This window comes from Ursus americanus, chromosome 26 (genome assembly GCF_024610735.1).
Source record: "Ursus americanus isolate L20-20 chromosome 26, mUrsAme1.1.p, whole genome shotgun sequence".
Taxonomy (NCBI): Eukaryota; Metazoa; Chordata; class Mammalia; order Carnivora; family Ursidae; genus Ursus; species Ursus americanus.
Window position 1 is genome coordinate 5,246,726 of NC_142152.1, and position 23,847 is coordinate 5,270,572.

A 23,847-nucleotide genomic window follows, 5' to 3' on the forward strand; every position below is an offset into this window, starting at 1 on the left:
CTAGCAACTACCAGGTAGAAAATAAAAATCTTAAAAGGATACCATTTGCAATGGAATAAAAGTATGAAGACGTGGGAACAATGCTAACCCTAAATGTAAGATTGTATGGAGAGAATTTTAATAGTTTATTTTAAATTTCGAAGATGACCTAAATATACAGGAATTGGAAGATTCGACATTGCCAAGATGCTGAGCTTCACAAGTGATCATGAAGAAGTAACTGGTACGGAACTTGCTCTTCATTAGTAAACAACTAGAAACCTGGACAAAAGATATGAGACAACTGTTTTCAGACAACTACCAGAGGCTGTAAGCTGCACAATTCTCAGAGCACAGAGACGGCCAGGAGGTGTTCAAATTCCACCCAACCAGAGGTGAGAGATGTCACTGAGCAACGGGGCAACCAACAGAAATCCCAGAGGGGCAAAGGTTTAATATTAAAGCTAAACTTGCCATTGAGTAAAGGCCAGTCTAGGCACACTCTAATAAAACTTAAAATAATCCTGGAAAATATCAAGTTGAGGGGTGCCTGGGTGGCTCAAGTTAGTTGAGTGCCCGGCTCTTGATTTTGGCTCAGGTTATGATTTCAGGGTCCTGGCTCAGCGGTGAGTCTGCTTGTCCCTTTCCCTCGGCGCCTCCCCCTGCTCGTGTTTGGTCTCTCAAATAAATAAAATCTTTTTAAAAAGTTTAGAAAAAAGAAAATATCAAGTTGTTTCACTACTAACCTAATAACCTGTGTGCCAAAACAAACTTCAAAACTCTGAAAAAAGAGAACAAAACGCAAATATTTCACAACATAATGTTTGGAACATCTGATATCAAATAAAAAAATCACTAGACACAGAAAACAGCAACAAGTTGTAAACCATAAGAAGTTAAAATGGTATGTAATATAAAATGTGTATTTCAAATATATAAATTATATATTTATATATACATAATATATACACATACATAACATATACACACGTTTTATACATGCACACGTCTTTTAGTTCCAGCTCTTTTCACTTTACATTGAACTTCAGTGCCAATGTCACCAGACTTCCTGATAATACAAAAAGTGATCTCTTTGTCTACATAAAATTTTCTTCTCTCCATGTTTTCTAATTAAACAAAAACAACATAAATACTAGTGAGTATGGAAAGGTACATTCTACCAACTTTGTTTATTCACATGTATCAAACCCTCTAAGAGTAAAAAAAAAAAAAAAAAAATTGAAACTTTTTTCTCCCTGTATTTTCTTTGGCTTTAGCTATTCTTAGAATATTCATTATCCTGTATCTCAAGGTTTTGCATGCAGTGGTGTGCTGTAACTATCTCTCATCAGATCATGAGAACCAATTCTCAAATATTTAGGAATTTTCAATCTTACTCTTAAACTGTTGGTAGACTGAACTCAGCCATCTTATTGGGAGTATTTATGCTACAGAAATTGACAAACAGTACAAATTGGGTTTATTTCATCATGCTGGTGTGCCCAAATAATGCCGGTGTGTTACACACTACTGTGTGTTTTCTAGTTTAAAAAGTATCCCCTAGATGTCAGAAAACTATGACCTTCAGGTCAAATCTGGCCTGCCACATGTTTTTGTGAATAAAGTTTTATTAGAACACATCCATTTGTCCTTTTGTTTACATATCGTCAATGGCTAATTTTATGCTATAACAGTATAGTTGAACAGTCATGACACAGAGCCTAAAAATATTTACTATCTGGCTCTTTATTGAAAAAGATATGGTAAACAAAAGCTATATTGAGCAGAGGTAACAGACTTGCCAAATAATAATAAATTAAAGTTTGAATAGAATTCATCAGAAACTTCCATCTTGGAAAAGTGCTTTTTACATATTCTTATACACACAAAGCCTAAACTCTTACAGCCATTTATTTTTTTATACTCTAAGATGTCTAACAACAGCATACATTGGTAGAATAACCCATTTCTGTTAAAAGTGTAAAAAATTATATTTATAAGGTACACAAGAAACTGGTAACATTAGTTGCCCCTGAAAAGAACAACCTGGTGACTCATGGACAGGGCAAAAAAGAGACTTTTCACTGAATATCCTTTTGTATTTCTTGAATTTTAAACCATGGGTTTGTATGACCTACTTAAAAAATAAATAACAGGTTTAAAAATTATTGGCTTAAAGGAGATTTAGGAATCTCAATCCTTTCATCTAAGAGGCATCTTGGTATAACAGAAAGAGCATTGTTTTGGGAGTTGAAAAAAAAAAAAAAAAAAAAAAAAGAAGGACAACACGGTTCCAAAACCTGATAGCTTTGTGACATTGGCCGAGTTCCTTAAGTTAGCTGAATCTTAGCTTGGGCATTAATAAAATCAGTACAACAAACGCTACTTTGTGAGGATTAGACATTATATAAAACTGCCTTGTACTTACTAAATGGTAGCTATTATTCTGTGATTTCAATTATCCCTGCTATCCATTACCACCAATTCTGTGTTGGATGTTGATTGAAGGGAACCTGAGGTATGAATGAGGTCTAAGAGAGTCTTAATTTACAGATATCAACTAACTACCTGTGGGGAGAAAACCAATCAGTATTTTAAAAATTGTATTCAGGTGCTTTTTGGGTCTTCAGGTGCTTTTAAGGCTTCCTAAGGACTATCCCAAGATATCAAGCAATCATTGGCATTTAATAATGGCCCCACGTCCACAATGCAATTTTATATGGGTTCTCTCTCCTTCTCTACTTCACTTCTCCTTTCCTACCCCTGTTTCTTGGAACTGCTTGCCGTAATAAAGTAATAGCACGAGTCTTTTGCCTCAGTAATAGCTGAGTCTTTTGGGGGAAACTCAAGCTAAGACTGGGGCCGGCCTAATTCTACTGAAGAGAGTCTGGGACCATGTAGCAGATACTGTAGTGCCCTACCCATATGCCTTCACACCTTACTATTAACAGGGCTTGCTTTCTTGATGGCCAGCATCGGCATCTCTTGCTCTGTTGGAGGGCTTTCTTTACCATCCTCAGTCAATATTTTCTCCCATTGTATGAGATGTCTTTTACTTTCTTGATGGTATTTTTTTCCCCACAGAAGTTTTTAATTTTGATGAAGTCCAATTTTTCAAATTTTTTTTTCACTTGTCCTTTTGGGGTTGTATCTCAGAGATCATTGCCTAACCCAAGTTCACTAAGATTTACTACTCTGTGTCTTCTAGTGGTCTTATTGTTTTTTTACATTTAAGTCCATGATTCCTTTTTAGTTAATTTTTGTGTAGGGTTGAGGTAGGTGTCTAATTTCATTCTTTCACATGGATATTCAGTTGTCCCAGCACCATTTGTTGAAAACATTATTTTTTTCCCCATTGAATTAGCGTGGCACCCTTGTGGAAAAACAATTGACTGTAAATGGAAGGGTTTCTATCAGGATTCTCTATTTTACTCCATTGATCTATTAGTCTACCCTCACGCCATCACCACAGTGTCTTGATTATTACAGCTTTGTAGTAGGGTTTGAAACTGGGAAGTGTGAATCCTCCAACTTGGGACTTCATTTTCAAGATTGTTTTGGCTGTCATTTTGCTTTCTGATTTATACATTTTGGATCTTCTTTAAGAAATCCTTTTGGGGGGGACACCTGGGTGGCTCAGTCGGTTAAGTGTCTGCCTTCAGCTCAGGTCATGATCTTGGAGTCTAGGGATCGGGCCACGCATTGGGCTCCCTGCTCAGTGGGGAGTCTGCTTCTCTCTCTGCCTGCCGCTGTCCCTGCTTGTGTGCTCTCTCTCTCTGTGAAAGAAAGAAAGAAAGAAAGAAAGAAAGAAAGAAAGAAAGAAAGAAAGAAAGAAAGAAAGAAAGAAAGAAAGAAAAGAAAGAAAAGAAAAGAACAAGACAAAGAAAAAAGAAAGAAAGAAAAAGAAATCCTTTTGGACTCCAAAGCCAGAAAATATTTTTCTATTTGGTTTTCGAGAAGTTTTATCATGTGCCCTTCTCATTCCAATTACTGATCTATTTGGAATTTATTCTAGTGCCTGGTAGAATGTAGGGATTTAATATCATGCTTTTAAGTTGTATTAACACTTTTTTTTTAAGTCCATTTTTTCTTTCACTGATCCACAAAAAAGCCTGTCACAAATCAAGTTTCCATATAGGTGTAGTTCTGTTTAGGTATTCTGTTCTATTCTTTTGGTCATTTTTTCTAACCCTGAACCAGTGCCACACTGGCTTAATTATAACTTTTTTTTTTAAGATACCAAAGTAAGATTTTTTATTTGTCACCATTAAATGTCTGAATTTTAAACATATTCTTGGACTGGTGGCTCCTATCCATCAGCTTATTCAACTTTCGCACCAGTCTCATCTCCAGTAACTTTTCCAAAGCTACTACCTTCACCATGAAGCCCCATGAGCTTTCCCAATTCAAACCTGGGCTTCTTCAGCATGTTTACTTTTCTAACAAGGACATCATGGAAACGATAAATAGATTGGCAAGCCTTTCCTATGTCTTTTTCCAATGCTGTCTGAAATCAATTTATTGACCACTTCTTTCAAGTCCTTTGTCTGTACCTCTTGGGTCATGATTTCCATCATCTTTTTCCAAATTTGGTGGACCTGTTGGTGCTGAACATAAGAGGTCTTCTAAATCTAACTGCTGTATTCTTAGTAAAAGCAACACAAAATAGATAAAGCAAATAACCATCAGTATTCTTGACATCAACATGAACTTCAGCAGGGTCTGCCACTTTTTGACCGTGGAGCACATTTTGTCACGGGTAAGGCCCATGCCATGGAATTAGTCGGCAGTTTTTGCCCTGAACATCCTCAGTAATTAGCTTGAATTTTCGAAATGCAACTTCATCATTCTGCAGGATCAGCAAGGCTCACTTCAAAAAACACAACCCTCCAGGCCATTAGATGTGATTTTGGTTCCTTGAGTTCTTATGACTAGTGTTTTTCTAATATTTCTTATACTGAACATAAATGGTGCTTTCACCTCATACCAATCTTTTTTAGAAAATGGATCAACCACTTTCTTCTTGACTCCCTTTTTTGCCACCTTTTGTAAGGCATGTGTTCTTGCCAACTGCCACGAAGCTGCTCAGAGAGCCAAAAGGCTTAATTATAATTGCTTTTTAATAAGGTAACCTGTAAGGCAAATCTCCCCACCTTGTTCTTCTTCATAAGTATATGTATGGCTCTTACATATAAATTATAGATATAGTTTAAAAAGTTACACATACACAAACACACACTAGTTTCATTTGGAGTTTGACTGGAATTGCACTGAATTTATAGATTGCTTTGGGAAGAAATTATTTAAAAAACCAATATTGAATCTTACAATCAATAAACATGATCATTTACTTAGATTGGGCCACAGTATTGCAGGGTTCCAGGGTTATCTTTCTCACCCCAAGATCCACTTAGATCTTTTCTCCTTTATGCTACCTGTCTTGTTCCTGAGCTTAATGAGAATGCTTTCAGTGTATCAAATTAAGAATAATGTTAGCTGCTATATTTGGCCAGTAACCTTTATCTGGTTAGAATGGTCCTTTTTATTCGTTTATTAAGAAGCTTTTTCAAAAAATTATAAGTGTGTTGAATTTAATCAAACATATTTTGTTTTTAATGTTAAACTAATGCTGGATTTGGGATATATCCATCCTGGTAATGGTGTAGCATCTCCTTTGCATACTGTCAGATTCCATTTTCTAACTGAACTTATTTAGGATTTTCAGTAAGGTCATGACAAATCCCCTATTATCTTAGGTTATACTGATATCAGGGTTATATTCATTTTATTTTTAAAAAGTTAGGGAGTTCATCTTCTTTTTTGATTCACTTATATAATTTGTATACTACTGGAATTGTAAGGTCCTTGACTGAAAGAACTCTGGGTCTGAAGTTTGGTTCACACGAAGATTTTAATTTACTGATAATTAATATTGCGGCTACAGAACTACTATTCAGAGATTCAATTTCTTCTTGAGGTAGGAAGAACTTCTGCAGGCAGTCATATTTTCTAAAACTATGAATTTTAATCTAATTTTCAAAAATTTTAGCATAAATCTATCTTTTTAATTTTGGAAGCTTTTCTAAGCCCCCTTTTCATTTCTATTATTGTTTATGTGTTCATTCTCTCTTTTTCTTGACCAACCTTGCTAGAAAAAGTTTGTGCTTCTAGTATTCTTTTACATTAGCCTTGTATAATTTTGTTTACTATGGCATTTTCTTCTCTTATTCTGTTTCCTTCCTACTGTTTTGTTCATTCTGCTGTTTCTTTTCTAACTTCTTAAGTTTCATGCTTTCAGCACTAATTTCAAGCCTTTCTTCATTTCTAGTAGAAGCATTTAAGACAGTAAGTTCCCCTCTAAGCTCTGTTTGCAGTTTTTCAGTTATAGAATTTCCATTTAGTTCTGTGTTTCTAGTTTCCATTTTTCCACTGAGATTCCCATCTGTTCACTCACACTTTTAAAGGAAAACTCCATCTTTTTCTTTAAATCCTTGAACATGTTTATAATAACTGTTTTATTTTATTTTTTTAAAGATTTTATTTATTTATTTGACAGAGAGAGAGTCAGCCAGCGAGAGGGAACACAGGCAGGGGGAGTGGGAGAGGAGGAAGCAGGCTCCCAGAGGAGGAGCCTGATGTGGGGCTCGATCCCAGGACTCTGGGATCACGCCCTGAGCCGAAGATAGACGCTTAAAGACTGAGCCACCCAGGCGCCCCTATAATAACTGTTTTAAAGTCCACTTCTATTTATTCCAACATCCACGATCATCTTTGTTTCTACTAATTTGTCTCTTGGTCAAATGGTCACATTTCCCCACTTCTTGAGTTGCTTGTCTAGTAATTTCCAACTTGTGTAGAACAATTTTGGTTGCTACAATGTGGGGAACTGTATTATACTGTCTTTATTTAAAGAGTGTTGAGTTTTGTTCTGGCAGGCTGTGGATTACAGTGATTCACCTTGATCCTATTCTGGTTTTGTCTATAGTCCAGGGCCATCGCCCAAGGCACTCGGTAAGATCTCTCTAGTGTGAATGGATTGAAATTCCACAATCTTCCAGCACCAGCATTTGTGTTAAGTTTTCAGTCACTACTGGTAGGTGGGCCTCACATGGTCTTGCTTGGTGTATGTGCAGCCAAACACTTAGCCATACTCTTGAAGATAACCTTCCCCCAGACCTTTGAGACTCCCTTCTTCACAGCTCAACCATCTGGGGTATACTGATCCACAAACTGCAGCCATCTCAGCAGCTCAACCTCTGCTCTCTGCCTCTTTCACCCAGCAATACTGCTGCTCTGCACGTGGGCTCACCTCCCCACACCACACACCAGAAAGTGCCCCGTTCAGAAGAGCGAGGCAAACATAAAGGTCGCCTTACACATTTCCTTTGTCTTAAGATCATTTCCCCATACTATCATCCACTGCCTGAAAACAGCTGTTTCATATACTTTGCTACTTTTATGGTTGTTGATGGCATGAGGCCAAGCCCGTATCAGTTCCTCCATCCTGTCTAGAAGCAGCAATCTGCATCATTTTTTAATATGCAATACTTTTATCTTTCAGTTTAAAGATCTTCAAATTTCCATTATTTTCTGATTCATGAGTATGTTTCCTAGTCTCCAAACATATGAATTTTTTATATTACTTTTCCAGTACTGATTTTTTATTTTATCCCATTGTGATCAAAGAATGCAATATGTATGATACTATTCCTTTGAAATTTGTTCAGACTTCCTTATAGCCCAATATATAGTCACAAATATATATTTTTTAAACTAGAGAACATTGGTTTTTTTTTTTTTAAGATTTTATTTATTTATCTGAGATAGAGCGAGTGTACGCAGAGGAGGGGATAGGGGCAGGGGGAGAGGGAGAGGAAACAGACTCCCTACTGAGCAGAGACCCCCCCAATGCAGGGCTTGATCCCAGGACCCTGGGATTATGACCCAAGCTGAAGGCAGCCACTTAACCAACTGAGCCACCCAGGCGCCCCTATATGGTCACAAATATTATCAAAAGTATTCCACTTGAAAGAATATATATTCTGCAGTTTTTGGGTGGAATGTTCTATATGTGTCCATTGAAACAAACATATTATTTTGTTCAAATTTTCTATAATCTTGTCAATTTTGCTTTCTTGTATGCTTGATGTATCACTGAGAAATAGGTGTTGAAATCTCTCATTGTGACTGTGGGATTTGTCTCTAACTCCTTGTTGTTCCTGGTGATTTGATCCTTTTATCATATCTAGTGACCCTCTTTAGTAATTCCTTGTGCTTTAAAATCTTACATTTTCTGGTATTAATAGAATTACACTAGCTTTATTTTGCTTAGTATTTACCTGATATATATTTCCACTCCTTTATTTTCAATTTTTCTATATTCTTATTTTTAGCTACAGCTTTTGTGAAGATTGAAAAACATTTGTAGACATTCAGTTCAAACCCGTTTCATCACTGTGAAACAGGTGTTCCCCAGCAACATTTGGCAATAATAGCTTGTAATAAAATATGCTTCTTCCTTCATAATAGTTTTCTCCTTTTTTGTTCCATTTTGGAAATTGATACAACACAAGGAAGATTAGTAGCCAGAGGAAAGGAAGTTATTGAGTTATTAGAACTCAATGAAGAAAAATAAAAGAAATGAAGAAAATTCAAGCTATGGGAATGATCTTCAGATGAAATCAGATCTTACGTGAGAGAGAAAAGGATAAAAGAAAAGAAGTTATGGTTTTACAATCTACAAGAAGAGGAGAAAAAGAAAAAAAAAAAGAAAGAAAGAGGAGGCTTCAAACTGCAATTTAAAGCTGGAACCAGGATAACACTCAAGACCTTGCCTAAAAGAGTCTGAAATGCCCAAGAATAGAGAAGTAAAAGACCACCAAAATGGTATAAATATCATCCAAAATTTAAAAAGCAAGACTTAGGAATCAAGTTAGAAGCAAGATTTCGATGAGGACCTGTATCTGCATACCTATGTGTAATCCATACCCTGAGAGTTTTGCATTCTAAATGACTTAGTGTGTATGCTATGTGCTGGCCAACTGTGATTCAGGATTCTCCTTCCCAAACTCTCTCTTCCTCCAGTGTTCCTTATTTAAATAAATGGCATCCACCCATTTCCTTAAGCCAGAAATCTGGAAGTCATCCTTGATTCATCTTTCCCTCACAATCAAATTCTATTTGATTCTGTCTCTTAAATATCTCTTGAATCAGTTCACTTTTTCCTCCCCTTCTTTGCCAACCCCATAATTCACTTCCTCCAATTGTCTCCTGTTTCCCCACATATATTACTTGTGCGCCATTCTCTCTTCCATTCTGCACATAGTGCCTAGAATGATCTTCTAAAAATGCAAGTGATTATGTCACTTCCCTGCTTAAACACCTAAAATAAGAAACAAACAAAGAATTTCGATGGCTTTCCATTACTCTCAGAATACAGACAAAGCCCTTAATTAGGCCTCTGAGATCTGGATTTTCTCTCTCTACACTATAGCCATGCTGACTTTCCTTTCAGTACCTCAAAATCAATCAGCGCTATTCCCTCTGCCTAAATCACTTTCCCTTATACTCTTTGCTTAGCCAACTCCATCTCATTTTTCTTGTGTTAACTTCGATATCTCTAAAATCCATTCTGATCCCCAAAATACATTACCTAGTGCCCTGCTGAAAGTGCCCATAGCATCCTCTACTACTTTTGCATAAACTCAGTGCATTCGTAAATACTTGTATAATGTTCTCCCTTGCTTTATTATCAGTTCCATGACGACTGGAACTGTCTTCTCCCTCTTTGTAGCTCCAGTCCTTAGCTGGAATGACCCTAGCTAGCGAATGACCAACTCACTAAAAGGCTGAATGAATGAATAAACGATGATAGAGCAAAGAATTTGTGATGGGACAGAGCAGTGTAAAGTACCCTCAGTCCTCAGGTCGAAATCTAAGGATAAATTCCCCCTTCAGAGGAGGATTCGCAATTAAAACAGGGAACATTATTTTTGAGGCACCATGAATGGTTCTATTACTATTCTTTATTTTTCCTTTTGCTCAAGCTTTTGCCTGGAAGAACTGAGCTCACGAATTTGGTATACCCAAAACATACCAGTAAAATGGAGAAGGAAGATAATCTGTGTCTCCATTTTTTTGAGATGAGGAAATTGAGGTTCAGAGATCAAAATTACGGTCTCAAAGTAGTTTGGTGACCTGTGAATTACAATGCCATGTTTTCTGTTTGACACTGAGCTTTGGCCACTATTCCAAAATTGTTTTTATGATTAGATAAGGCCTATGATTAGATAGTCTGGTACCGAAAAACTAATCATTCCGAATCCTAAAAATATTTCTAACTTAATGTCAGCATCATGCAGTAATTCTTCCTTCCTGAGGTAATGATATTCTCAAAATAGAGATTGTGCCTCATATAAAATAGATCATAACTAGGGTGAGCTAAATTATGAAAACAAAACTTTCTTATGCACCATATTTCCAAGTTATCTGTGTCATGGAAGTGCGATTTGTAATTCTCTTTTCTTTGGCCACAGCTCTTCCAACATAGCTTCCCAACAGTGTCATAGATTTTCTTCTAAACATCATGTTCTAGTTGTGTGACTAACACTGACAAATTTGTCTGTAACAAGAGTCTTCCTTGACCAGCCTGTCACCACTTCCCCTAAATGCAGGGTGGTTCTAAGTGGTGATCTTACAGAGGCACTCCTCATTGCTGTCTGGGCGTTACCCCACAATCTAGCCAAATAACTATTAGAGTTCAGTAAACTCTTTGGGCTGAACAAGGCTGATTTCATTTTTTGCTTCAATCACAGTCATCTAATTGTTGAGACTCTCTGTCATCTTAAGGAAAAACTGACAGAATTTACTCAAAATATTTGTGCAATATAGCCTAGTTGTATGGCAACAGAAAGTAAATCACTGAAAAAACAAATTTTTTAGTGGAAGAATCATAAATATGTGACTAAGAAAGGTCTCTATTCAAATTGTACTTCACATCCAGCCAATTACTTGAAAAAATACTCCAAGTATTTTTAAAACAGTTCTCTAATACTCAAAACTTTTAAATTGCTTGTGGATATATTTTGTGCAGCTTATTTATTAATTTTTTTCATTCTCAACATAGCAAAATGCTATGAGAATTATTAGCAATTGAAGTTATATTTAAATTAAAGTCATCACTAAGTTTTACTTCTCAATCAGTAATTTTTATAGGGAATTTATATGTCCAATCACTTTAAAGGGAAAGATAAGAGGGATAAAAAGATACGATTAAAAGTTTAACAAATAATTGGAAAGGTAAGACTAACATACACGACACATGCAGTGATAAACAAAACAATCTGTAATCAGATGCTGGACCGTGTAAGAGCTAGTCAGTGGGGATGTAGAGAAACAAGTTAAAACAGTGTTTCTGAGGAGGTAAATTGGTAAAACCTTTTTTTTTTTAATTGAGAATACTTATTAAATTCTTTATCTGATTTTTCTTTTCTAAAATGGTAGTATAAAATCTGGATGTCAGTTTTATACCAGTTTTAATTTTCATTTTTAATTCTTTTCATGGAAACTTTTAAACATACACAAAAAGAGGAAAACGTGTCTTCATGTTCAGATCACCAAGCCACACTAATAGTTTTATTTTCTTGGGATGCTCTCCCTGTAAAGATAATCACAAGATATTTCTCATACCTCTCAGAATTTAACTCCAAGCACCTTACAAAGGCCTTCCATGACCATTCTATTTAAATCCGTACTCCCGAAACTCCCTCTGCCTCTTCCCTTTCCTTTTTGTCACCATAATATTTATCACCTTCTAACATATTATGCTTTCTTACCTGTTTGCGATCCAATAAATTACATTAAGGCAAGGGTTATCAAATGTTTTCTTCATTGGTATATCCCAGCATCCAGAACAAGGCCTAGTGCATAGAAGGGCTTAATTAATGGTCAGTGAGGGGCATCTGGGTGACTCAGTCGGTTAAGTGTCTGCCTTGGGCTCAGGTCATGATTTTAGGGTCCTGGGATCGAGCCCCACACTGGGCTTCCTGCTCAGCAAGGAGTATGCTTCTCCCTCTGCCCCTTTCCCCAAGTCATGCTCACTTGCTCTCTCTCTCTCTCTCAAATAAATAAATAAACTCTTTAAAGAAAACAGTCAATGAATGAATTACTATGTATTGATATGGGGAAATGTCCATGATACATTAAGCTTAAAAAAAAAACCCATAAAAACTGCAACACAGTTTGGATAATCTACCATACTAGGGGGGAAAAGGTGGACTTGACAGAGGTAGGAGCACCCACCAAATATTCTGCACTCCACATCCCACATGTCCACAGCTCGCTAGTAGTAGGACGGGGCTATGATTACTAGTTCTGACTAGTGAATTGTAAGTGGAAATGAAATATGTCAATTATGGGCTGAGGCAGTAAAACCAAATCCACGTGTGATCTGATAGTCTCTTTTCATTGCTGTGCTGACTAAAAGCGCCAAGTATTGCAGTGTGACCGCAACATGGCAGAACCTCTATTACCATGGGCCCATGAGTGACTGCATGGAGAAAATGCCGTGTCAATCTGTGTAAGATATTCAGCATTAGCAAGAAATACATTTTTGTTATGTTCAGCCACTGAGATTTGGGTGGGTTGTTTGTTACTGCGATATAATCTAGTCTATCTTGACTAACACATGTACACAGATTTATGGCATTTATCAAGCACTTACTCTACACTAGTAACCCTGCTGACCGCTTCCTATTAAGTCCTTGTGAAACCTTATGAACCAGTACTATTACTCTGAAATGAGGAAACTGAGGCAATGTGAGGACCAGTAACTCATCCAGTGTGGCCAGATAAATGGAGAAGCTGGAAATGGAAACCAGGCAGTCTGGATTAATATCTACCAAAGTGTTAGTAGTAATTATTCCTGAAGGCAAAATTATGGGGACTGATCACTCTTTGCTCTTTGTTTCCATAATGTTACAGATTTTAAAATAATCATTCATTACCTTTGTAGTAAGCAACACATAAATAAATACATAGATAAACTATACGTTAGATACTTAAAGACTGAATTCAGAGATGGAAGTCAAGTGACACTGGAGAATGGTAAAACCAAGGAATGCCTAAAAATGCCTCTGCCACCCATAGCCATACCTGGTTTTATAGGTGAATTCCAGCAAATAAGGCAAATCATATATTTCACAATAAAAGTGGTTTAGATTTGGGGTGGGGGTCGGGGTGGGGGGAAATACCTTTGTACATTTTAACTTTCAGCATGGAAGGAATTAATAAAATGGACATGCCCACAGAAGGATGAACATTGTAGCTCTGGGAATGTTTTTCAGGTTTTCCAGTACTTAATAGCACTCTAAAAGAAAAGTAATAATAAACAATTCCTTATAGCTAAAAATGGCCTTATTAAATGTACATCTTAAATGTTCTATTCAATCATATATATATATGGCATAATACTTACTAATCAAGTGTACATATACTTTTTCTGGCTGCCCGGGATCTGAATGTGGAAATTCAACAATGTATGGACTCTTGACAGGAGGAAACTAAAAGACCAAAATACTGGTTGCCCCAGACTCTGGGCAGCTAGCTGTTCTGGACTGCCTAGACCCTCTTGGCCTCTCTCATTTTATAAGCCTGACTGGTTCTCCAGCCTTCTCATTGATTTTGTAAACTAATGATCGATCCTTTCACAGTTGGTTTCTTTTACTTGGAAGCAAGAACCTGACTACCAAGCAGTAGCTACAGGCAAGTATATAATGTGAACACATGGTATCTAAGTGAAAATGAGCCATCTTTGAAGGTCTGAACAACAAGACCTATGTTGTTATCCATAACACGGTAGTAAATGCCACAAATGCAATGCAATTAGATTAGAGATATTTTCCATACCACCACATCTCTCATAGGTTTGATCCTTTGCTTCCTTTCCAGGAATTTCTGTCATATCTGAGAATTCCCTAACTCTACACATAAATCTCACTTTGCTTAACCACCAGTCATCTTTCATTTACAACATCACACTTTCAAAAAAGGGTCATTATGTTACATGATCTATGCAATAGTAAAAATGCTATTAATTTGTGGTGTAACATTATAAAAAACAAATTACCAAACCATTTTATTAGGTTAAGTTCGAAAGTCTATAAAACATAACATAGCTTCACCAATAAGAAAATGAAATTACCTGAGTTTCACTTGCCTTATGGAAATAATAATGCCCATCTTATCTCCCAGTATTAATATAAGGATCAAATGAAATAGTTTATGAACATGTTTAAGGTATGTACCGTATTTCATCAAATCCTAAGATACATCCACTGTCAGGCACACCATTAGTTTAGGTACCACAAAAAAAGAAATGAGATGGTCAATTAAAGACTATAACATACACTTTCTAATCACTTGGAAACTCAATTTCATACCTAGCAAAACAGCCATTTATACTTAATTAGACATAGACTGTTACATAAAATTCTTGTGCAAATATTACAAGGAAAATATGAATGAAAAAAATTGGTTAAGGTATTCTTAAAACTCTTGAGTCCAACATTGCCGAATCATTTCTCAACTCAATCATTGATAGCCATGTTTTCCCACATAATAGCGTTATCTGTGCCATCAAAAACACTGTTGATGCAGAATTTCTTATAAGAATCCACAAAATGTTTTTCTGGTTTAAGATCGCAACATAAGACAATCCTGAACTCACCTCCTTTCACAGACACACTGAATGTTCAGCTATGTACAGAATAATTCCCTCTGAAATAAATCCAGAAACTAGCTGATTGGTGCTTATACATCAGGAAAACGAGAAAAAACCTACACTGAAATGAGTAGGAAAGCCTCATACACAATCTCACCATAAACCTCAACCCTGGCACAGCGACACACAATTGGGAGGGAACTCACAACTCACAGCTTCTGACGAGTGAAGGGTTTGAACCCCACGGTTGGTACCACAACTCTTAAGACTTCCACCTGAGAAATGGACTCCCAAACCATCTACCTTTGAAAGCCAACGGGACTTGCTTGCACCTACAAGATCACAGTCTATAGTGACCTAATAGCTCTTAAAAGATACCTGTGGACTCACCATGGCTTACCTCCAGGGCCCAGCTCAGAGGCAGCAGACTCAAACAAGCGCAATCTTTCCAGGAAAGAAGCTGTTTGCTTACCTTAAAAGCTTTGGCTTGAGGGGCAGGCCAGTTTAATACAGTCCGGAAACTGGAGGCTGGTAGGTGTATCTTCCTGTTCTCCCTCTGCCTCACTCCAGGTCATCAGTATCTCCCAGAAAGGAGCTCATCCACATGTCTGATGCCCCAGTTTTTGTAGATGCTGCCCAGAGGAAGTCTCTAATGGGGCTTACATTTGCGGGTACCAAAGGACTGTAACAAACAGAGAAACCGTTCTTAACCAGGTATCCCTCCACGGCACAGCACAGAGACAGCAGATAAAACATGTAGACTCTTTGTGAAAGAGTCCTATTAGCTTATCTTAATAGCTGTGGCCTGAGGGACAGGCTTCTACTTTAACACCCCTCTAGGGGCAAATTGCCATCCTCTCCAGAAACCAGGAGGGCCAGCAGGCACCATTTTTGTGCTTTCCCTTTGCCCCACTCCAGATTGCCAGTGTCTTTGAGAAAGGAGCTTATGTACATGTCTGCCACGCTGGTTTTTGTGGCTACCATGCAGAGGACACGTCTCTTGATAACCTGGCACTGGTGGCCAGTGGGGCTTGTGTTCATGGGTTCAATGGGATGGTAACAAATGAACAGTCCTTAACTGCCTATCTCCCCAGGGCTTGATGTGCAGAGGCAGCTGACAGAAAAACACATCTCCCAGTCTGCCCCTGGAGGAAGTATATTTACATGCTTTCAAGGAAGTGGATCAATGATAAAAACACCCAAATCTGAGCATCAGAGGCCTTCCAGTCTACCTGATGCATGATCTTTGTAGTTCTGAGAAGAAAAATTAATTTAAAACAATAAGGGTTTATGTCTAGAGTTAGGAATGTGTGTGTGGGCAGGGGGGGGCGTGCACATGAGCACGCGTGTGTGTGTATGTTTATAAAGGTGACCATGGATAACTGAGAACTTCTTGACTGATGAATGAAATATGGCAGGGGGTGATGTCTGTGTATGAAAGACTAATCAGTTCTGATCAGTGATTAAAAGGTTTTACTACAGACTTTAATAACTATAAGATCTCTACACTTGATCTGATATCAGAATGCAAATTTTTTAAAAGGAAAGGAAAAAAAAAAAAAGATGTTACTTGAGGGTCTGGCTTCTAATTAGTCTGCATTTACTGCCGACCGGAATCCTCCCCTTTGGGACACTGACAGATATGATATTGGCACACCCTTAACTACTAAGAACATAAAAGGTCACTTGGACAATCACACAGCTTTGAGAGAAAACCATGAGGAGCTCAATATTGAATAAGGTTCATCACCTAAATGAGACCACTCCGTCAAGAATGAGAAAGGTGGTTGTTTTATCTAAAGCAAATCAACAGAGTCAAGAAAACTGAGCGGAGTAACATGTTCCAAACAAAACAATAAGATAAAACCTCAGAGAAAGACCTTAATGAAATAGAGATAAGTGATTTACCTGACAAAAAGTTCAAAAAAATGGTCATAAAGATGCTTGCTAAGGTCAGGAAAACAATGCATGAACAAAATGAGAATTTCATCAAAGAGACAGAAAATAAAGGAAAATACCAAACAGAAATCACAGAGCTGAAGAATTCAATAATCGAACTGAAAAACTCAATAGAAGTTTTTAACGGCAGATGAAGTGGAAGAAAAATCAGCAAACTCTAAGGCAGGGCATTAGAACTCAGCCAATAAGAGGAGCAAAAAGAAAAAAAAATGAAAAAGAATAAAGATAGCTTAAGACAAACTATAATTAAGTTATCAAAAGTTAAAGACAAGGAGAAAATACAAACAGCAAGAGAAAGACAACTTGTCATGTGTAAGGAAATCCCTATAAAACTATCAACAAGGGGCGCCTGGGTGGTACAGTCAGTTAAGTGTCTGACTCTTGGTTTCAGTTCAGGTCACAATCTCAGGGTTGTGAAATCAAGCCCTGTGTCAGGCTCTGCACTCAGTGTGAACTCTGCTTGAGATGCTCTCTCCCTCTCTCTCTACCCCTCTCCCTCATGCTCTCTTTCTCAAATAAATAAATCAATCTTAAAAGAAGAGTATCAAATTTTTTCAACAAAAACCTTATGGGTCAGAAAGGAGTATCATAATATACTCTCTCTCTCTCTCTAATAAATAAATAAATAATCTTAAAAAAAAGAAAAGGGGGCGGCAGGTTTTCCAGACAAGCAAAAACTGGAGCTTAGCACCACTACACTGGACTTACAAGAAATGTTAAAGGAATTGTTTAAGCTGAAATGAAAGGAGGCTAATTAGTAATGGGAAAACATGTGACAGTATAAATTTCACAGGTAAAGGTAAATATATAGTTAAATTCAGAATAATCTAATGTTGCAATGGTGGTAGGTTAATCACTTATAAATCTAGTATGAAGTTTGAAAGACAAAAGTAGTAAAAATAATTTGTCAATGGATACACAGATTAAAAAGATGTAAACTGTTTAATCAAAAACATAAAATGGGGGCAGTAAAATTGCAGAGCTTTAGAATGAGTCTGGACTTAAGTTGTTAAAACGTAAAATAGACTGTTACAAATATAAGATGTTTTATGTAAGCCTTATTGTAACCACAAAGCAAGACCTATACTAGATACACAAAAGATAAAGATAAAGGAATCTAAGTACACCTCTACAGAAAATTATCCAATCAAAAAGGAAGAGAGAAGATAAAGGAAGGAACAAAGTAATTAGAAAACAATGAACAAAATGGCAGTAAGCCCATACTTATCGATAATTACTTTAAATGTAAAGGGACTAGGGGTGCCTGGGTGGCTCAGTCGGTTAAGTGTCCGACTCTTGGTTTTGGCTCAGTTTATTATCTCAGGGTCATGAGACTGAACCCCGTGTTGGGCTCTGCGCTCTGCGGGGAGCCTGCTTGATATTCTGTCTCTCCCTTCCCCTCTGTCCTTCCTCCCCCTGGGCTCTCTCTAAAATAAATAAATAAATCTTTAAAAAATGTAAATGGACTAAATTCTCCAATCAAAAGACAAAGAGTAGCTGAAATGACTTTTTTTTTTTTTAATGTATGACCCAACTGTATGCTGCCTATAAGGGACTCACTTCAGCTTTAAGGACACACACAGACTAAAGGGAAGGAATGGGAAAAGATAGTTCATGCAAATGGAAAGCAAATGAAAGCTGAAGTAGCTATACTTATATTAGAAAAAAGAGACTTTAAGACAAACCTGTAACAAGAGAAAAAGAAGTTCATTATATAATGATAAAGGGGTCAATCCAATAAGATGATATAACATTTGTAAATTTACAGGTACCCAACCTAGAAGCACCTAAACATACAAAGCAAATAGTAATAAACCTAAGAGAGAAATAGACAGCAATACAATAATAGTAGGGGGCTTCAATACCTCATTATCATCATTGGATAGATCATCCAGACAGAAAATCAATAAAGAAACACTGGACTTCATATGTTAAACCAGGTGGACTTAACAGACATTTACAGAACATTCCAACCAAAAGCAGCAGAATACACATTTTTCTCAAGCACACATGGAACAATCTCCAGGATAGATCATATGTAAGGCCACAAAATAAGCCTTAATAAATTTAAGAAAACTGAAGGGCACCTGGGTGATTCAGTCGGTTAAGTGTCTGACTCTTGATTTTGGCTGAGGTAATGATCTCAGGGTTGTGAGACTGAGCCCTGTGTTGGGCTCCATGCTTAGCACTCCTAAAGATTCTCTCCCTCTGGCCCTCCCTGCCCCAACTCATGCGTGCACTCTCTCCCTCTCTCTCGAAAAAAATTGTAAGAGGTTTGAAATCATATCAAGCATTTTTTTTCCAACCACAAGGGTATGAAACTAAAAAACAATTACAAGAAGAAAACTGGAAAATTGACAAATATGTGGAGATTAAACAACATGTTACCAAACAACGAACAGGTAAAAGAAGAAATAAAAATAGAACGCAAATTTTGAGACAAACGAAAATGGGAAAATAACATACCAGAATTTATGGGATGCAGCAAAAATAGTTCGAAGAGGGAAGTTCATAGTGATAAACACCTACATTAAGAAATAAGAAAGACCTCGAGTCTTGGCTTTGGAAGCCATTTGCCACGATCTCCTTATTTGCTGCAAATAAAGTTTTCTTTGTGCAACCAATCAAAAACAAAACAAAAACAAAGAAACAACAACAAAGGAGATAAGAAAAACCTCAAATAGACAACCTAACTTTATACCTAAAGGAGCTAGAAGAAGAACAAACTAAGACCAAAGTTAGGAGAAGGAGGGAAACAACAAATATCAGAGCAGAAATAAATGAAGTAGAGACTAAAAGGATAATAGAAAAGATCAATGAAACCAAGAGCTGGTTTTTGAAAAGATAAATATTTAGCTAGAATCACCAAGGAAAAAAAAGAGACATTACAACTGATACAACAAAATACAAAGAATCATAAGAGGCTACTATGATTATATGCCAACAAACTGGATAATGTAGAAAAAATGGATACATTCCTACAAACATACAATTGTACAAAGACTGAATCATGAAGTAATAGAAAATCTGAACAGACTAATTACTAGTAAGGAGACTGAATCAGTAAACCTCCAACAAACAAAAGTCCAGATGGCTTCCCTAGTGAATTCTACCAAATGTTTAAAGAATTAATACCAATCCTTCTCAAACACTTCCGAAAAAGTGAAGAGGAGGGAACAATTCTGAACTTATTTTATGAGGCCAGGATTAAATATCTAAACCAGATAAAGGCATTACAAGAAAAGGAAACCACAGGCCAATATCCTTATGAATAGACACAAAGCTCCTCAACAAAATATTAGCAAACTGAATTCAACAATACATTAAAAGGTTCATACACTATAAAGTGGGATTTATTCCTGGGATGCAAGGATGGTTCACCATCCATAAATCAATCAAGATGATACAGAACATACACAAAATTAGGGATAAAAATCATGTAATCATCTTAATAGATGCAGAATAAGCATTTGACAAAATACAACATCCATTCATGATAAAAACCCTCAACAGAGTGGGTATAGAGGGAACATACCTCAACACAGTAAAGGCAATATATAATGAACCCATGACTAACATCATACTCAATGGTGAAAAACTGAAAGCTTTTCCTCTAAGATCAGGAACAAGACAAGGATGTCTACTGTCATCATTTTCATTTAAAATAGTACCGAGAGGGGCACCTGGGTGGCTCAGTTGGTTAAGTGTCTGCTTTCAGCTCAGGTCATGATCCCACGTCCTGGGATAAGCCCCACATCAGGCTTCCCGCTCAGCCGGGAGTCTGCTTCTCCCTATAACCCTTCCCCTCCCACTCATGCTCTTTCTCTCAAATAAAGTCTTTAAAAATAAATAAATAAATAAATAATAAAATAGTACTGGGAGGGGGCAACTGGGTGGCTCAGTTGGTTGAGCATCCAACTCTTGGTTTTGACTTGGGTCACTGATCCCCAGGTCATGGAATCAAGACCTGCGTTGGGCTCAGCCATGACTCCTCCCTCTGCTCCTCCCCTGTTCTTGCTCTCCTCTCTCTCCCTCCCTCTCTCTAAAATAAATAAATAAGGACGCCTGGGTGGCTCATTCAGTTAAGCGTCTGTCTTTGGCTCGGGTCATGATCCTAGCATCCTGGGATCAAGTCCCGCATCAGGCTCCTTGCTCAGTGGGGAGCCTGCTTCTCCCTCTGCCTGCTGTTCCCCCTCCTTGTGCTCTCTCTCTCTCCAAATAAATAAATAAAATCTTTTTAAAAAAAATAAAAAATAAATAAAATCTTTAAAAAATGGTACTGGGAGTCCTAGCTAGAGGAATTATGCAAGACAAAGCAATAAAGGGCATCCAAATCAGAAAGGAAGAAGTAAACTGTCTCTATATGCAGATGACATGATACTATATATAGAAAACCCTAACAAACTTCACCAAAAAACTGTTGGAATAAACAAATTCAGTAAAGTTGCAGGATACAAAATCAACATACAAAAATCAATTGTGTTTCTTTTTCTTATTTATTTATTTATTTATTTGAGAGAGAGAGAGAGAGAGCGCACAAGCAGGGGGAGCAACAGGCAGAGGGAAAGGGAGAAGCAGACTCCCCTCTGAGCAGGGAGCCTGATGTGGGCCTCAATCCCAGGACCCTGGGATCATGACCTAACCTGAAGGCAGACACTTAATGACTGAGCCACCCAGGTATCCTCAATTGTGTTTCTATACACTAATAACAAACTACCTGAAAAAGAAATTAAAAATACAGTTCTTCTTGCAATTGCTTCAAAAGAATAAAATGCCTAGAAATATATTTAACTAAGGAGGTAAAAGACCTATACACTGGAAACTATAAGATATTAATGAAATAAACTGAAGAAGTCACAAATAAATGGAAAGGTACTCCATGCTCATGGACTGGAAGAATTAACATTGTTAAAATGTCTATTCTACCCAAAGTAATCTACAGATTCAATGCAATCCTTATCAAAAAATACTTACCCCTCTTTTGTGGCTCTATTAGCTGTCAACACTGATGTTCTAGAAGTTATTCATAATTTTTGAATCTACTTTTACTATACTTACCTTTGATACTTTGTTACTTTATTGTACTGGCGGTGCCTTTATTTAGTAAACATCAATTCCATTTACAAGGGAGATCACTCACAGGGAATTTACCTAGTGTTTCCAGGATCACCCTAGTAAATCAGGAATAAATCCCTAGTGTCTAATCCTAGATCCTCCAATTTGTATTTTAAGAGTTCTTGGAATAAACGGGAAGGCTACTTGAAAGCCAGCTACAAAGTAAGGCACATTAAAGTCTAAATAATCAAACAGCACATTAGAATTCGGTATGTGGAATGTCCGAGGAACAAGAGAACATTTGTAATGAGGAGCAAATGGTCACCACAGGGGATAGAGCTGAGAGAGGAGCTGGATCTCAACTAGAAATTTCCACTGGTATTTATTTTTATCTTCCCTTATGTTGTCATTGATCCCAGTGTCCTGGGATCAAGTCCTGCATTGGGCTCCCTGTTCAGCACGGAGTCTGCTTCTCCCTATACCCTTTCCCCCTGCTTGTGATCTCTCTCTCTCACTTTCTCTCAAATAAATAAAATCTTTTCTTAAAAAAAAGAATTCATACAACTTGATAGCAAAAAAAAAAAACCCAATCTGATTAAAAAATGATCAGAGGAATAGACATTTTGCTAAAAAGACATCCAGATGGCCAACAGACACATGAAACGGTGCTCAACATCACTCATCATCAGGGAAACACAAATCAAAGCCACAGTGAGCTATTCCTTTACACCTGTTAGAATGGCTAGTATCAATAAGACAAGAGATAACAAGTGTTGGTGAGGATGTGGAGAAATGGGAACACTTGTGCTCTATTGGTGAGTACATAAATTGGTGCAACTACTATGGAAAACAGCATTCCTCAAAAAAACAAAAACAGAGGGGTGAGGAAAGATGGCAGTAGAGTAGGAAGACCCTAGGCTCACCTTGCTCCACAAATACAACTCGATAATTATCAAATCATCCTAAACACCCCCAGTCTTCAACCTGAAGACTGGAAGAACAAATTCCACAACTAAAGGTAGAGAAAAGGCCACACTGAAGAAGGTAGGAAGTGCAGAGACACAGTTTGGGAGAGAAATGGATCATGACTGCTGTGATGGGAAGGGAGCCACAGTTGAGAAGGGCGAGAGACAGACTAGCACACAGGGGAGTGCACGGAGGAGATGGTTCCCCATAGCAATTGGTTTGGAAAGTGAGCGGGGCTGAATTTCGTACAACCAGTGGTGGTTAAAGCCTAGAGTTTTAAAGGTCAGTGTGCTTGGCTCTGCGAGAGCCCCAAACCATTGGGGCCGCTCTTGGACAGAAGGCAGGGAAAACAGCCTGTGACACACAGCATGGAAACAGCAATCTGAAGAGTGCCTACGGCACATAATGGGGAGGTTATTGGCTCTTCTTGGGGTGTGTGCCAGAGAGGAAGCAGTCATGGAGAGACCCCTCCTGGAACAAAGGACCAGGTAGGCACCATTTCCCTCCCTCACCCCTCAGCATAAGCATGAGGCCATCCGTGGGAACCAGCAGAGCACCAACACTCGTTACCTAACTTGCTACACCAAGCCTAGTCCCCCCCAAGCTCTGGTGGAACTGCCTGTCCCACTCATGCTTATCTCCGTCACAGCAAGGCGGGCCCCCTTGCCCAGAAAACGGGCCCAAACCCTTGTCCACACCCCATCTTCCAACCCTGGTTTTCCAGGGCCTCAGTTCTGACAGCTGGTCTCAGTTCACAAGCAGATAAGAGCACACCCAGTTAAAACTTGCCACATTCAGGCCAGGGACCAAATACTGCCCACAGTAGGCAGACAGCCTCTGCTGATGACTAGCCTTAAGGAAAAAATGGCCAGGACACAATAGCAGAGCCCAAACAGCACACACTGGAGACACTCTCAGAAGCACCAGGCCCTGGGGAACAGAGGACATCACATGGCAGGGCACTATAGGACCAATTTTTCACAAGGCTATTACCCTTAAGAGTAGGAGAAGTATCGGGGTGCCTGGGTGGCTCAGTTAGTTGGGCGTCTGCCTTCAGTTCAGGTCATGAACTCAGGGTTCTGGGATCAAGCGCAGTGTCAGGCTCCCTGCTCAGCAGGGAGTTTGCTTCTCCCTCTTCCTCTGTCCCTCCCCCAACTCGTGTGCATGCA

At 38.0% G+C, this 23,847-nt stretch overlaps 1 long non-coding RNA gene, 2 other non-coding genes and 1 pseudogene across 3 annotated transcripts in view; 2 read left to right on the top strand and 2 right to left on the bottom strand.

Moving 5' to 3' along the window:
* The window catches only part of LOC123800733 (uncharacterized), a 94,963-nt gene that overhangs the window by 63,093 nt on the left and 8,023 nt on the right, over positions 1–23,847 (bottom strand). Inside the window, exon 2 of the long non-coding RNA XR_015721767.1 lies at positions 15,171–15,380. This is a non-coding gene — a long non-coding RNA (uncharacterized LOC123800733). The remainder of the gene's footprint in view (positions 1–15,170; positions 15,381–23,847) is intronic.
* Positions 3,918–5,037, bottom strand: LOC123800731 (small ribosomal subunit protein eS1 pseudogene; annotated as a pseudogene).
* Positions 15,880–15,958, top strand: LOC123800760 (small nucleolar RNA U2-19). The gene has a single exon (XR_006782009.1). It is a non-coding gene; the product is annotated as a small nucleolar RNA U2-19 (small nucleolar RNA).
* On the top strand, positions 16,153–16,221 carry LOC123800758 (small nucleolar RNA U2-30). Its single transcript, XR_006782008.1, has one exon. It is a non-coding gene; the product is annotated as a small nucleolar RNA U2-30 (small nucleolar RNA).